Consider the following 12,774-nt stretch of genomic DNA (forward strand, 5'->3'; position numbering starts at 1 on the left):
GGGATTTATACCTGTGGGTCTCGAAGTTTTTGGTCTCTGGATCTCTATAAGTTCTTTAGAAAATTGAGGATCCAGAGTTTTTATTTATGTCTATTCTTATCATATTAGAAATTAAAACTGAGAATTAAAAACATATTTTTTAATTAAACATATGAGCTTTTTACATAGTAATATAAACGTTTTTACTAGAACAACTATATTTTACGGAACAAAAAAATTAATGAGAAGAGTGGTGTTATATCAAAAATTTTGCAAATCTGTTGAATCTCTGGTTTAACAGGAGACAGACGAATCCATAGCTGCTTCTCCAGTGAATCACAATTGGTTCATTGTGACAGTCCATGTCATGTAGCTTCTGGGAAACTCCCCACTCCACCCCAGAGAGAATGAGAGTGAAGAGGACAAGTAATATCTTAATCATCTCAGTATCTGGAAGACAACAGTTTTGGCCTTGAAGGCCCCACCCACCACTGGGTCTAGGGACCTCCCAGGAGTCCTCATGCCACATTTTGAGAATCACAGCTCTGCACAATCTTCAGGTAGAAACATTCAAGATCCAGAAAGTCTCAAGGCTTTAAATGCCTGAGTTCAAGCCCCATCCCATCACTTCCCAGCTGTGTGACCTTGGGCAAGTCATCTAACTTTCTGACCATGTCAGTCTCTTCATCTCTAAAACAGGATCAATGACACCTACATCTAGGCCGTGGTGAAATGAGAAGTAACGGAGTCCCAGCAGTAATGCGGCGCTTGGCTGGCCCCTGGCTTCGGTAGACGCTCCTTCCCCAGAATGCTTCCTTCCATGCGCAGAGGGGTCTTCCGTCTGTAACCCCTGACCTCTCTCTGCGCCTACGCCCTCTTCTCTTCCCCAGGAAGATGTGTGACCTATCTCATTGGTAAATTTGGGGAGATAAAACTGAGGCTGTCTCTGGAAGAGCACATGCTCTCTGCTCCTCCACGATTAAACACAGGAGTCCTGAGCTGGATGGGCAAATCTACTTGACGCGGTTGGCTTTGAGGCTATTGGAACCGGAGCTGCATCTTCTAGACTGACCTCTGCCGGTGATGTGCTCACATTTCATCTTCCAATGGCTTGTTTTTCTTTTCTTTCTTTTTTTTTTTTTTTTCTTTGAGACGGAGCCTCGCTCTGTCCCCCAGGCTGGAGTGCAGTGGCGCGATCTGGGCTCACCGCAAGCTCAGCCTCCCAGGTTCATGCCATTCTCCTGCCTCAGCCTCCGGAGTAGCTGGAACTACAAGCGCCCGCCACCACGCTTGGCTAATTTTTTTGTATTTTTTAGTGGAGACGGGGTTTCACTGTGTTAGCCAGGATGGTCTCGATCTCCTGACCTCGTGATCTGCCCGCCTCAGCCTCCCAAAATGCTGGGATTACAGGCGTGAGCCACCGCACCAGGCTGGCTTATTTTTCTTTATGTTATTTCTCTATTTGTGGCGTATTCCAGGGGATGGGGGACTGGGATAGGAAGAATCATAACCGTGTGCCCAGAGGTCCCAATAGCTACCATTATTGCCATTATCAGCATCATCGTCTCATCCTTCATTCTGTCACTAGTGCCATTTCATGCTGTAAAAATAGTTATTGTAGCCACTGAGACACAAGTACATACACACCCCACTCTCTCCAATATCTTCTAACACATTTCTAAGTATATTTCAAATTATGTAAGAATGAGATACCTCAAAATACTCCCATAATCTAAGCATCATCAATTGGACTCAAGAGTAAGGGATTAAGAATAAACTGAAATTTTGGATTTGAGGAATTAGTTTCAGGATGGAAAAATTAGTGTCAGTTAGTTATTTCACCAAACAACATTGTCAACCATACAAAAAAAAATTCTCTCCTGCGAATGAGACATGTGAGAATAGTTAATTCTCAGTAACTCTCTTATTCACTTAGTATAATCATTTATTCATTTACAGGCTTATAGGTGGTTCTTGAATAAAATTAATGAAGAGAAAATAGTCTTTAGGACATGGCCCTGTGTCCCTTCCAGGAACATGGCCAAACTTACAAATTCCCAGGAGCCTCGATTCTGGACCAAATCCCCAAGATCGTCACCAGATGCGGACCGCCGGCCCTTTCTAGGCCCCATCCCCAGCCACGGCCCTCTGCCTCTCCCTTTTGCTGAGAATGCCTTGCACTGGTTTATGCTGTTGGATAAAGTTCTAAACCCATTTCTAATTCAGCCGGGAGGTACATGTATGCCTTCATCCAGGCAATTGCTCCCAAGGCCGCAGTTCTGTTGATTCTTTTCCTCCCTGGCCTGAGCATCCCCCCAGGGCCTCTTAGTTATTGCTTCGAAGCTGCATCAACTCAAGCAGGCCACTAAGGTGCCAGCAGGGTCCCCGAGGCTGGAGACAAGGAAGAGCACCCTCATTAGTAACTATCACCAGAACCTTCGCTGGGGCTAAAATAATTAGAGCCACTTAATGAAACGGAGCCAATTAACTTCCAGTTTATGACCAAGAAATAATTTCACCATGTATACAGACTCAGAGATAGAGGGAGATGAACATTGCTCAAATCCCAGGATCAGGGAAATGTTACCTTGCCTTATGCATGAGCTACCTTTCACACGACCTTTTCAACATCCCAAACCTAAACCAGCCTGGGGCTGCCTGACGACCCCAGCCTCATAAAGCATGCATCTTTCTGGAACATATTTTTCCAGAAAGCATTTCCAGGTAGGACCCTTCCTCGAGTTCCCCTTGCAGGAGAGGAGCCATTGACATGCCCCCTAGTTGCTGTAGCTCACCATGGATGATAAAGGAAAGCAGTGACTCCATCCTCTTGGAACTGAAGATCTTAGAGGCAGGGAAGGCAGCCCCAGTGTGGACCACGATGTTGCCTTCATGGCTTCAGTACTCCTGGCTGCAGCCTCTTTTGCACTGTAGTGCCCGTTCTACCCCAGATTCACCTGCCTGAGGACTGGTTCCCAAGAGGCTTACTCTCGCCTGGTCAGTCCAAGCCACAGTTAAATGCATTAGCCCTGGGGGCTTTTGCAGGTCACCATATGATCCCTGTGACATCAAACCTAGTTGTGCTCCAGGGTAATCTTTATGGTATTAACATGGGATGGAGAGATTTGGGCTCTGAGCCCCCAGGCTTACATTCTTCCAATCTCAGCCAATAGGGCCGGGGGCAGCAGCCAGATGCAATACAGCAGCTGGACCACCCCAGAATGCCAGCTCTCCCCTCAGTCTCTCTTCAGAACAGTGAGGCAGCTGGGGCAGGTGTCTCCTCTCCTCTACAGAGCCTCCTGACCCTGGTCTTAGCCTAGTGTTGCCTGCTGCTCACATAACAGTCATGGGCCAGGGATTGTCATAGGTAAGGGGAGCACAGAGATGAAAACAGCATGATCTTCCTCAGGAAAATAGTATGCAGGTCAAAACAGGTGCCCAAATAATTCTTATATAAGAAGGCCAAAAATATGTGTCAAGAGAGGAGGAAGAGATGATAGGTTCATATAAAGAGAAGATTACAGGGGGTGTAGATTCAAGGAAGGCTTCACGGAGGAGGTGCCCTTCGTGAAGGCTGTCCAGTGGCCTAGGGTGGGATAGACAAGCAAAGATGGAGGAATAAGAAAAAGAACAGGCAGAAAGAACAAACATATCTATTAAGGAATAAGAATGAAAGAAATGAAATGTAAGAGGCCTAGGGGGTAAAGTTGGCATCTTTGTGATGGATTGGAGATACAAGAAGAGTGAGTGGGAAGAGACTTGGGTGACACCCATGCCTTTAGTTTGAATGCAGGGCAAATGGTGGCAGCATGTTCATAAATGACTAAGCAGAGTTTGGGCATGTTTAGTTTGAGAAGCAGATGGGGCATGCAAGTGGAGATGTCTGTTCAGAAGTGTTAGAAACACATCTGGAGTTTGAGAGGATGGGTAGATAAGAGACACAGATGTGGGAGTCATGGGCATAGAATTGATAGTGAAATGAAATAACAGTGCTCAGAGAGGAAGACCATGGACCACCTCGATCACATGCTCAGAGTAAAAAGAGTAGAGGACCCTGCACATAAACATCGACAGCATGGGCAGACAAGAGATGCACTCTGAGAAGGCTGCCAAGGGGCAGGCAGAGACAGCAGAGATGAGTGTGCTTCTGGATTCACATCTCTTCTCCTCCAGAGTTTCTTCTGTGGCATCCAGAAGTGTGCCAGCCTTCGCTCAGTACTCCATCCCCAGTGCCCATCACAGTCCCTGGGACACAGAAGTCACTCAAGTGTTGAGAACTGGCAACAGGAGGGAGAGGCAGTGTGGGATTGTGGTGCAGGTGATATGGTTGGGCTTTGTCCCCACCCAAATCTCAACTTGGCTTGTATCTCCCAGAATTCCCATGTGTTATGGGAGGGACCCAGAGGGAGGTAATTGAATCATGGGGGCTGGTCTTTTTCATGCTATTCTCGTGATAGTGAATAAGTCTTCAGAGATCTGATGGGTTTATCAGGGGCTTCTGCTTTTGCTTCTTCCTTATTCTCTCTTGCCACCCCCATGTAAGAAGTGCCTTTTGCCTCCCACCATGATTCTGAGGCCTCCCCAGCCATGTGGAACTGTAAGTCCAATTAAAACTCTTTTTCTTCCTAGATCCAGGTATGTCTTTATCAGCAGCATGAAAACGGACTAATATAAGGGGCAACTCTGGGACCTGGGAAGAAACCAGAAGGTAAGTGGCTTGGAGCAAAGTGGGTCTTCATGGCTCACTGGAAAACCCTCCCTAGGCTTGGCATTTCCTTTCTCGTGGCATTGTCAAAGGGAACATTCTATTGACATCAGAGGATGAATTCTGCTTCAAGGAGTGAGAAAGTACAGAGGGTTTAGTCTTCACCCCTCTCAGACGCTTGCCCGTGCTGTGAACCACTGTCGGAGGAAGGAGGAAAATCTGTGGGTTCAGCCCACAGGGAGCTCAGCTGGTACCCACAGCAGTCTGTAGAGCTCTTCTCAGCTCGTTATCAAGCCTAATATTCCAATGGCCCACATTTTATTCTTTATATTCTCAGATATAATTTCCTATTAAAAATACAAATCCCCACAAAATCTCACTTTTTAAAAACGTCTCATTCATTACTTATACCTAAATGTGAACATAGAGTCAAAGAGAAAGAAAAGAAGATTAAAGAGAGACCTAGGTGGGTATTGCATTTCTTACAGAGGGAAGCAAGGTCCATCAAGTCAGAAAAAACAAACTACATGCAAGCTAGAGCATAGAGGCAGAAATATCCAAATTACAAGTTTTGCATGAGGATTTTGGCAGGAAAAAAAAATCTGTTTCTAGCTTAAAGATGTTACCTCTGTAGTGTTTTCAATGTTTGGTGTCTCACCATCAAGGCCAGGCTCCAAGGTGACCATGCTGAATGCCATGGTAGGGGCTGCCCAATGTAGTTTAGGATCCTGTTTGGATTTTTCTGAGCTCTAAACAATAATTGATTCCCCAGATACTTAGCAGAATCTGACTACACACAGTGAAATTATTTCTTGGTCATAAACTGAAAAGTTAATTGACTTCATTTCTTTAAATAGATTCAATTATTCGAGCAACAATGAATCTTCCAGAGGTACTTACAAGTCAGGGATGCCTACAGGAGATGAAAGTTTAAAGATGCTACCCAAAGGCCCTTGCAAACGGCCACCAAGGAGCTTGCAGACTGGGAAGGGATTTATTTGTGCTTGTAAAATATACAAACTGCCCTCAGTGGCATGATTAGGTTGGATGCAACTAGCTTATTAAAAATTAACACAGCCAAGAAATGATGCTTGTATCTATGATGGGTTGAGTATTGTTGAGAATAGGAGGAATTTTTAATTGGGGGGGTTTTATGTGGAAACCCTCCATCTCCTCAGCCTCTCAGAGAAAGCAGCCAAGCCACACACCCAGGGCTGTCTTGGCCTCCACTCACTGCACCGTGACATTCTTCCCCTTCAACAGTACTCACTCTTGAGCTCTCAATGAAAAGGTTAATTCTTAAAGCTCACAGAGGAAAATTAGAGTCATGGCTGGATCCATCCCTAAGCATAAGGCTTCCTTCTATGCAATAGACATCTGAGGGTTTAGTTCAAACACCTCTTCTTACCATGTTCTTTCTCCCCTGCAGCTTTGGCAGACTCTGAATGTTAATCAGTCCCAGAATAAAGTGTGTAATTAGCTGAGAATCTGACCCAAACTCCAGCCCTCTTCCCTGATAAAAGTTCTTTCAAATTGCCATGACCCTGTGGCCCAGGCATGTTATGTCCTCATACCCATCCTCTCATATGCATGAATTACCTTCTGAAAGAACATGCTTAGAAGCAGAGTTCAATCATTAACCTTAACCTAGAATTTCACTAAAGCAAAGATATTAAAAACTGCAGGGTTAGGTGGGTTAATTAGGAGCCAATATCCATCTTTTTCTTGAAACAAATGAAGACAAGAGATGGGATCAGGGGCTGTTGATCACATGTCTACTTTGAAGTATGGTGAGGGCTGGGGGTAGGAAGGTGCGGTCCAGCTTGCATATTGGAGTTTTCTCTAATAAAACCAGGAGGAGAAAGACAGGAACCCCACTGGGTTCTGGCAGAGGCTCACCCTGAGGATAAAGGGGGGAGATGGCAGAATCAACTTTTGGAGAAGGGAATTATCTACTCCGGGAGAGGAACATTTGTGCTGTTGTGGAGCTGTCCAAAGGACCTAGTGCTGAAAGCATTTAGGTGAAATATGATACCAGGTACATCTTCGAATAACAATTAAAGCTGCACTTGTTCTTTCTCCAGGGTCTGGAGTAGGTCATATTGAAGAGTGGACAGTTTGGGACTACATATTAAATGCTTTTCTGAGACAAGGTCAAAGGGTCCAATTTAACTTTTTACCCTGAATACTGTGAATCATTGTTTGAACACCAGTTCCATTTACAAGCACATAGCATGTCTAAGACATGCACATATGAAGAAAGCACCCAGAGACATCTTATAAGATAACACACTTGCCAATTTTTAAATGAACTAAAGGGATAGCAAAATGATGGATACCTAATTTTCCCATCAGAGGACCCCTTCCCACCTAAGTGTGACACACCATTGCCATAGCTATGTGCAGTGACTTTTGTCTTCTTTCATCCTCATGTGCTATCATGGAGTTCCTCTCCCCAAATGATTTCGAGATGACATTGTCATTTCACCATTTATGCGGCATGTCTATTCGCTGTTTGACTTTTCAAAAAATCATTTGAAGTTAAAAGCACAAAAACTAGTGTAAATATGAGGTCAATTAAATCTATCTATGCTTAAGTCTTTTCAGAATTAACTTATGAAATGTTTGTCAGTTAAATTATTAACATGTTACTCTGAAGATAATGAGTCAGTTTGAGGTTATTTAATTGCTGGAAGAATTACAGTATTTACACTAAAATCTTTTCTGCAGCTCTATTCTCATGTGTGATAAGTTGCTGAAAGATTTTCAAGTCTAGCTCTTTCTGGTATTTTGTTTGGATGATTATTTTCACTTGAAATGATACGAATTTGTTTAATCAATAGGGTCATCAGCTATTGGTTAGATGGGTGTCTCTGGAACCCATATCTGTATTGATAGGGAAGTTACTAATGAGGCTAATTGATCATCCTCCTTCTGTGCAGTGTAACTGGGTATAGGATTGAGTCTTGAAAACCCAGCACCTGGCTCCCTTCCTGTGTAGGATAACTTGGGTTGGGGCTCAGTTAGTGCCAACTCCCAGTTCTTTGTGGAAAAATGAGGGTTCTACTGGGAGCTGGACATTCACAGCACACAGTCCTACTGCCCTTTGAGTCCTTGCTGGATAGTAAAGAGATGTCCAGTTGAATGGCCTTTGTGGTATTTTACTCATTCACCACTGGTGTGGGTTGAGATTTCAACCTATCTTGCAGGCCACTGCTGAGCAGCAAATGCCCCTCCAATGTTTTCCCAAATAAGTTCTACTTTCCTGCAGAAAATCCAGCCAGACTTTAGAGCAGAGTGCCTGAAGCAAAGGCCTTCATGTTGTGATCGATCAAAGAGACTGTATGCATCAAACATGGCAGCTCCGTCCATTGGCCTCTTTGATAATGCTTCTTCTCTAGCCAGATTGTCAATAGTTGACCTTTGTCTAATGATACAGCAAGACAGAGAACCACTATCCGTGGCAGGGATGACACGGGGGGAGGCAGAGGCTCTAAACGTATCTTTTAGCAAGGAGCTGGGGCTGCTCTCTTCTTAAATGGAGCAGCTATAGGAGACAGAGCTGAGCTGGTCTAAAAAGAAAGCTAAATGTCACAGATTTAAATAACTGTTGAGGGCCACCATTGAGCCCTGTGATATGTCCAGCTAGAGAATACAATGAGGACAAAACTAAGTGGTCTATTCTCAAGCATTCGGGATTCAGAGAACACCACCTTCCACCCATGCCCTCATTTTATAGTGAAAGAGAAAGCACTCTTGGGGCCCTGAGGGAGGGAATCTGCCCAGTAGCGGAAGATTCCCCAAGTAGGGGAAGCCTGGCATATTGGAAAAGAAGTCCTATTGGGAGTTCAGTGTCTCTAGTTCCAGTTCCAGGAAATCCTGTGGGCAGCAGAGATATTCTCAAGCATGGCGTGATCTTTCTCAGGCTGCTGGGCTGACCGTTCTAGTTTTCTCAGAACCTCTGTAGCAATCCAGCCGCCTGCGTGAGGCTGTGCAATGACTATTCCCCTCTGGAGCAGGCTTTTTCTCTGTCAGCAGAGCAGGGTACACAGCTTTAGGGAGAAGTCCTCGGCACCACATAGCTGAATGGTGGGTGAGAATGGCTGTCATAGAAGGGGGGTGACTTCCTGGCCCCTCAGTGTACAGGTGCAGAAGATGGCAGAGCCCTCAGAACACTTGGATATGCTTTAAAAAGGGGGCGAAATCCTTTTTTGTCTCCTGTCTTGGTTACAGCTAACGTTGGATCTTACAAAGAGATATGTGGTTCCCCCAGTCTCCACCTGCTTGGAGATGGGACTGGAGCAGCCCTCAGGCCATTCACCCCATTCAATCCAGGTCTCTGCCTGGTGGAAGGATCCATTCACCTCTGGGATCACCCAGACTCCATTCCCACCAGCCTTCCTAGGATGCTCCAAGCTCTCCAAGACAAGGAGAAAGAGGAGCAAAACTATTAAATAGGAAGACTGTAAATGAAAATTTTTTAAAAGGGATAAATAAAGCTTTACACCCTGATCCTGAGAGATGGGCCGTGGGGCTCTCGAATTTTAACACAAAATGCCGAGATGTGACAGGCAGTTAATTTTTCCCAGGGAGGCCTATAGCTCTTCATGCCCAGAAACAAGGAAGCCAGTTTCATGCCTCAGGGACATGTGGATGGTCTGTGGGGTCAGGAAGGGACCCCTTCACTTGAGTGGGCACTACCGCTACACAGGGGATGTACATGAAAAGTTGTAAATTCAGAATCTTCAGAGACCCACAGAGTGGCCAAATCCAGACACCGGGATCATAGGGACAACTGAGAAATGCCGTGAGTAACACAGAATCCAGTGGAGCATGTGGGAGGGGGAAATGAATGGTTTTAATACCACCACCCTCCCTTTCATTTTTAATAACAGTGTTGCCTTTGCAATATTAGCTCCATTAATTCTCAGCCCCCACTCAATTCGCCTTTGTTTTCACACACTTGTGCTGTAATTTTCAATTTAATTAGTTGCAGTTCTGTTCAATGGCAACAGGTCCTGATTTATCTTCCCAGCTAATACTGCTAATTGTTTATCCAGACTTCAGTAATATCTCATTAACTTTATAGGCTATCGTTTCCACATCATCTACAGAATTAATTTTCTGCAAATCTAGAGATGTCAGTGCTTGTGAACATTTTCCTTCAGAAACAAAACAAAACCAAACAGAAAAAAAAAAAGAAACACCTGGCAAAGTTGGAGAAGCCAGTTGTCATTTTTTGTTGCATGTCCCTCAAGAAAATAATGCCTACAAAAATCTTTCCTTTATTTTTTAAAAAAGAACCCACCTAGGCAATTCTTCATTTTTATAACAGCCATTATCCCTAAGGCGTTTGTGGATGCACAGATGAAAGACAGGATGTATGCACACAAGACTGGGAGGCAACACAGCGTGGGCCCTTCAATTATTTGCTTTAATAGAATGAAGTTGTATCCAGATGATTTTTATGGTATCTGTCTCGATTCTCAGGGCGTTTAATCACCATCCCCTACCTCCTGCTTTGGAAGATGTGAAATTCAGAAGACTACAGGGCAGGATTCAGCTGTCATCCACTCTGACCCCGTCTGAGAGTTGACACCCAGTTCCGCCCCCCCCCCTCACCTCTCTGCTTCTCACCTTTGAACACAGGCAAAAAATGTTTGCTTTTCACCTGCCCTAGAACAGGCCTCTTCATGCCCATATGGTTCTTCACGCTTAAGACAAAAAGATTTATTCTATCTTTCCTTCCCCCTACCCTCACCCCGTCCAACACATACATACACACCCCTGGACAACATGGATTGACTGACTCTCTTTTCTGAGTTGCAGAGAGCAAAAAGTGACCTCTATTCTTGGTCACAAGCACAACAGAGCTTTGTTAGTAGAGTGTCCCTACAGAGAGCATCCAAGGTTGCAGCAGCCGTGGCCTCCTCTGAGGCCCCCGTTGTCCTCTGGGCACCTTCCTTTAATATTTGGTAACACTACAGCCGTGATTCTGCAGGTTTCTCTCCTCATGTGGCCAGAGGTCAGCCTCTTTTGTTTGGGGAAATGTGCGGGCCTTCTCCACAGCCTGGCTGCCCACCAGGGACATGCTTTTCAATGGCCAAGTTGTAGTACCTGCAAAACTGGGAGCTGCTACTCATCACCTATGGAATTTGCTGGGCCCCGGGGGTGTTATCACCAGCCAGTGGAAAGTTGGAGAACCTGGATGAACTGGGCTGAAGACAGCAGGAAGTCTGGGTCTAGCAGCTGGTACCTGTGGCCATGGCAGAGATGAGGGCAGCAATACAAGAGGCATCCAAGAATCAACATGTGGTGGTCCCACTTTGAGTGGGAAAATCCAGATGGCTGGGGGGTCCTGAGAGAGACTCCATGGCAGCCCAGGACAGTGAATGGGCACAGACTTCTCTTGATTGGCCATTACCCATTCAATGTGGGCAGAAGGCAGGGGTCCCTGCCCTGGTGAGCATCCAGGAAGGATTCAGGTAATGGAGGAGGCACATCTCTGGGTCTTGCTTCAGCGGCCCTGCTCACTGTTTCCCTCACAGAAACTTCTCCCCAAACCCCACCCACGCAGACACACTCGGCCTGCTCTTTGTCCTGCCTTTGGCTGAGATACGACCCCATTAGTGATCTGAGGAAAGGGGTAAGCAAGAGTACATCTACTTCTAAGCAATTCCTGCTGCTCAGGATCTGGAAGGGGGTTGTGAGATCACAAGCAACCACAGTACCCCTATTCTGCATGCACAAGAGAAAAACGCCCAGAGAAGTGGCAAAAGTCTTCCAGGCACTCTGGAGACAATGATGTGATGAGACATTCATCGTGTAGCATTCAGTGACCTGTGGCACCAAGAAAATAGTTTGATAAATAAGCACTTCGTTCTTCATATTTATTGTCTTTGGAAATAGTGAGTACAATTCAATTTCACACATACCTTCATGCATTGACTGTGGTCCAAAAAAAGCTTCATACTGGGTGGTTTCAGATAAAAGTGGAAGAAACCCCACTCAAAACAGTTTAAGCAAAAATGAAATTTGTCTGGCTTCTGTATTAGAGAAGTCCAACGGCGGAGCCAACCCAAAGATTCCCTCACTGTGGGCAGCGTTCTGGTTTCCCATTCCCCAAGGCTTGCCCTCTCTCTCCATGTCTGTCTCTCTCTGTCTCTCTGTCTCTCTCTGTATGTCTCTGGCTCTATCTTTTTCTGTCTCTGTCTCTATTTCTGTCTTTCTGTGTGTCTGTCTCTATTTCTCTCTGTTTCTCTTTGTCTCTGTTTTGTCTCCATCTTTCTTTGTGTCTCTGTCTTTCTCTCTGTCTATGTCTCTGTCTGTCTCTGTCTTCTCTGTCTCTTTCTGTCTCTCTGTCTCTGTCTGTATCTCTCTCTGTCTTTGTCTCTTTCTCTGTGTCTCTGTCTCTCTTTGTCTTTCTGTCTTTGTCTCTTTCTGTCTCTGTCTTCTCTGTCTCTTTCTGTCTCTGTCTTTTTCTGTCTCTGTCTATTTCTGTCTCTCTGTGTCTGTCTCTCTCTACCTCTCTCTGTCTCTTTGTCTTTCTCTCTCTGTCTTTGTCTCTGTTTTGTCTCTGTCTTTCTCCATGTCTCTCTCTCTCTTTTTCTCTTTGTCTCTGCCTCTGTCCTCTCTGTCCTTTCAGTCTCTTTGTCTCTGTCTCTCTGTCTGTCTCTCTGTCTCTGTCTGTCTCTGTCTCTTCACCTCTCTCTCTCACACTGTCCATTGCTGTCTCCTCTTCTGCAGAAGCACTTCCTCCTGAGGGGGGGAAAGAGTTAGGAAGTGGGTGGAGGAAGTGCAGCCAGATGGCCCTCGGCTCTTGTCCTGTGAGTTCACTGTTCAGAATAAAGGGGCTGCATGTCTTCTCTTCTTGGAGGCTAAGTGAAGGGGTCTGAGTCTAGGTCTAACAGGATTGCTCTGACTTCTGTTTGAATGACAGACTAGGTGAAAGTGGGAAAGTGGTGAACGGTGGTGAAGGTGGCCAATGTCTGCCTGTGTTTCCAAGGTAGAGACGGCAGGGTGTCCCTCCAGGACAGATGTGGGACAGAGAAGAAAGAGGAGAGTTAGAAAGGGTGACAGACTCTTTTGGC

At 45.4% G+C, this 12,774-nt stretch overlaps 1 long non-coding RNA gene across 1 annotated transcript; it reads left to right on the plus strand.

Moving 5' to 3' along the window:
- The first annotated feature begins 290 nt into the window (after window positions 1-290).
- On the plus strand, window positions 291-5,058 carry LOC129143141 (uncharacterized). Its single transcript, XR_008546276.1, has 3 exons — window positions 291-539; window positions 679-1,059; window positions 4,609-5,058. It is a non-coding gene; the product is annotated as an uncharacterized LOC129143141 (long non-coding RNA).
- The last annotated feature ends 7,716 nt before the right edge of the window (window positions 5,059-12,774 follow it).

This window comes from Pan troglodytes, chromosome 1 (assembly GCF_028858775.2).
Source record: "Pan troglodytes isolate AG18354 chromosome 1, NHGRI_mPanTro3-v2.0_pri, whole genome shotgun sequence".
Taxonomy (NCBI): Eukaryota; Metazoa; Chordata; class Mammalia; order Primates; family Hominidae; genus Pan; species Pan troglodytes.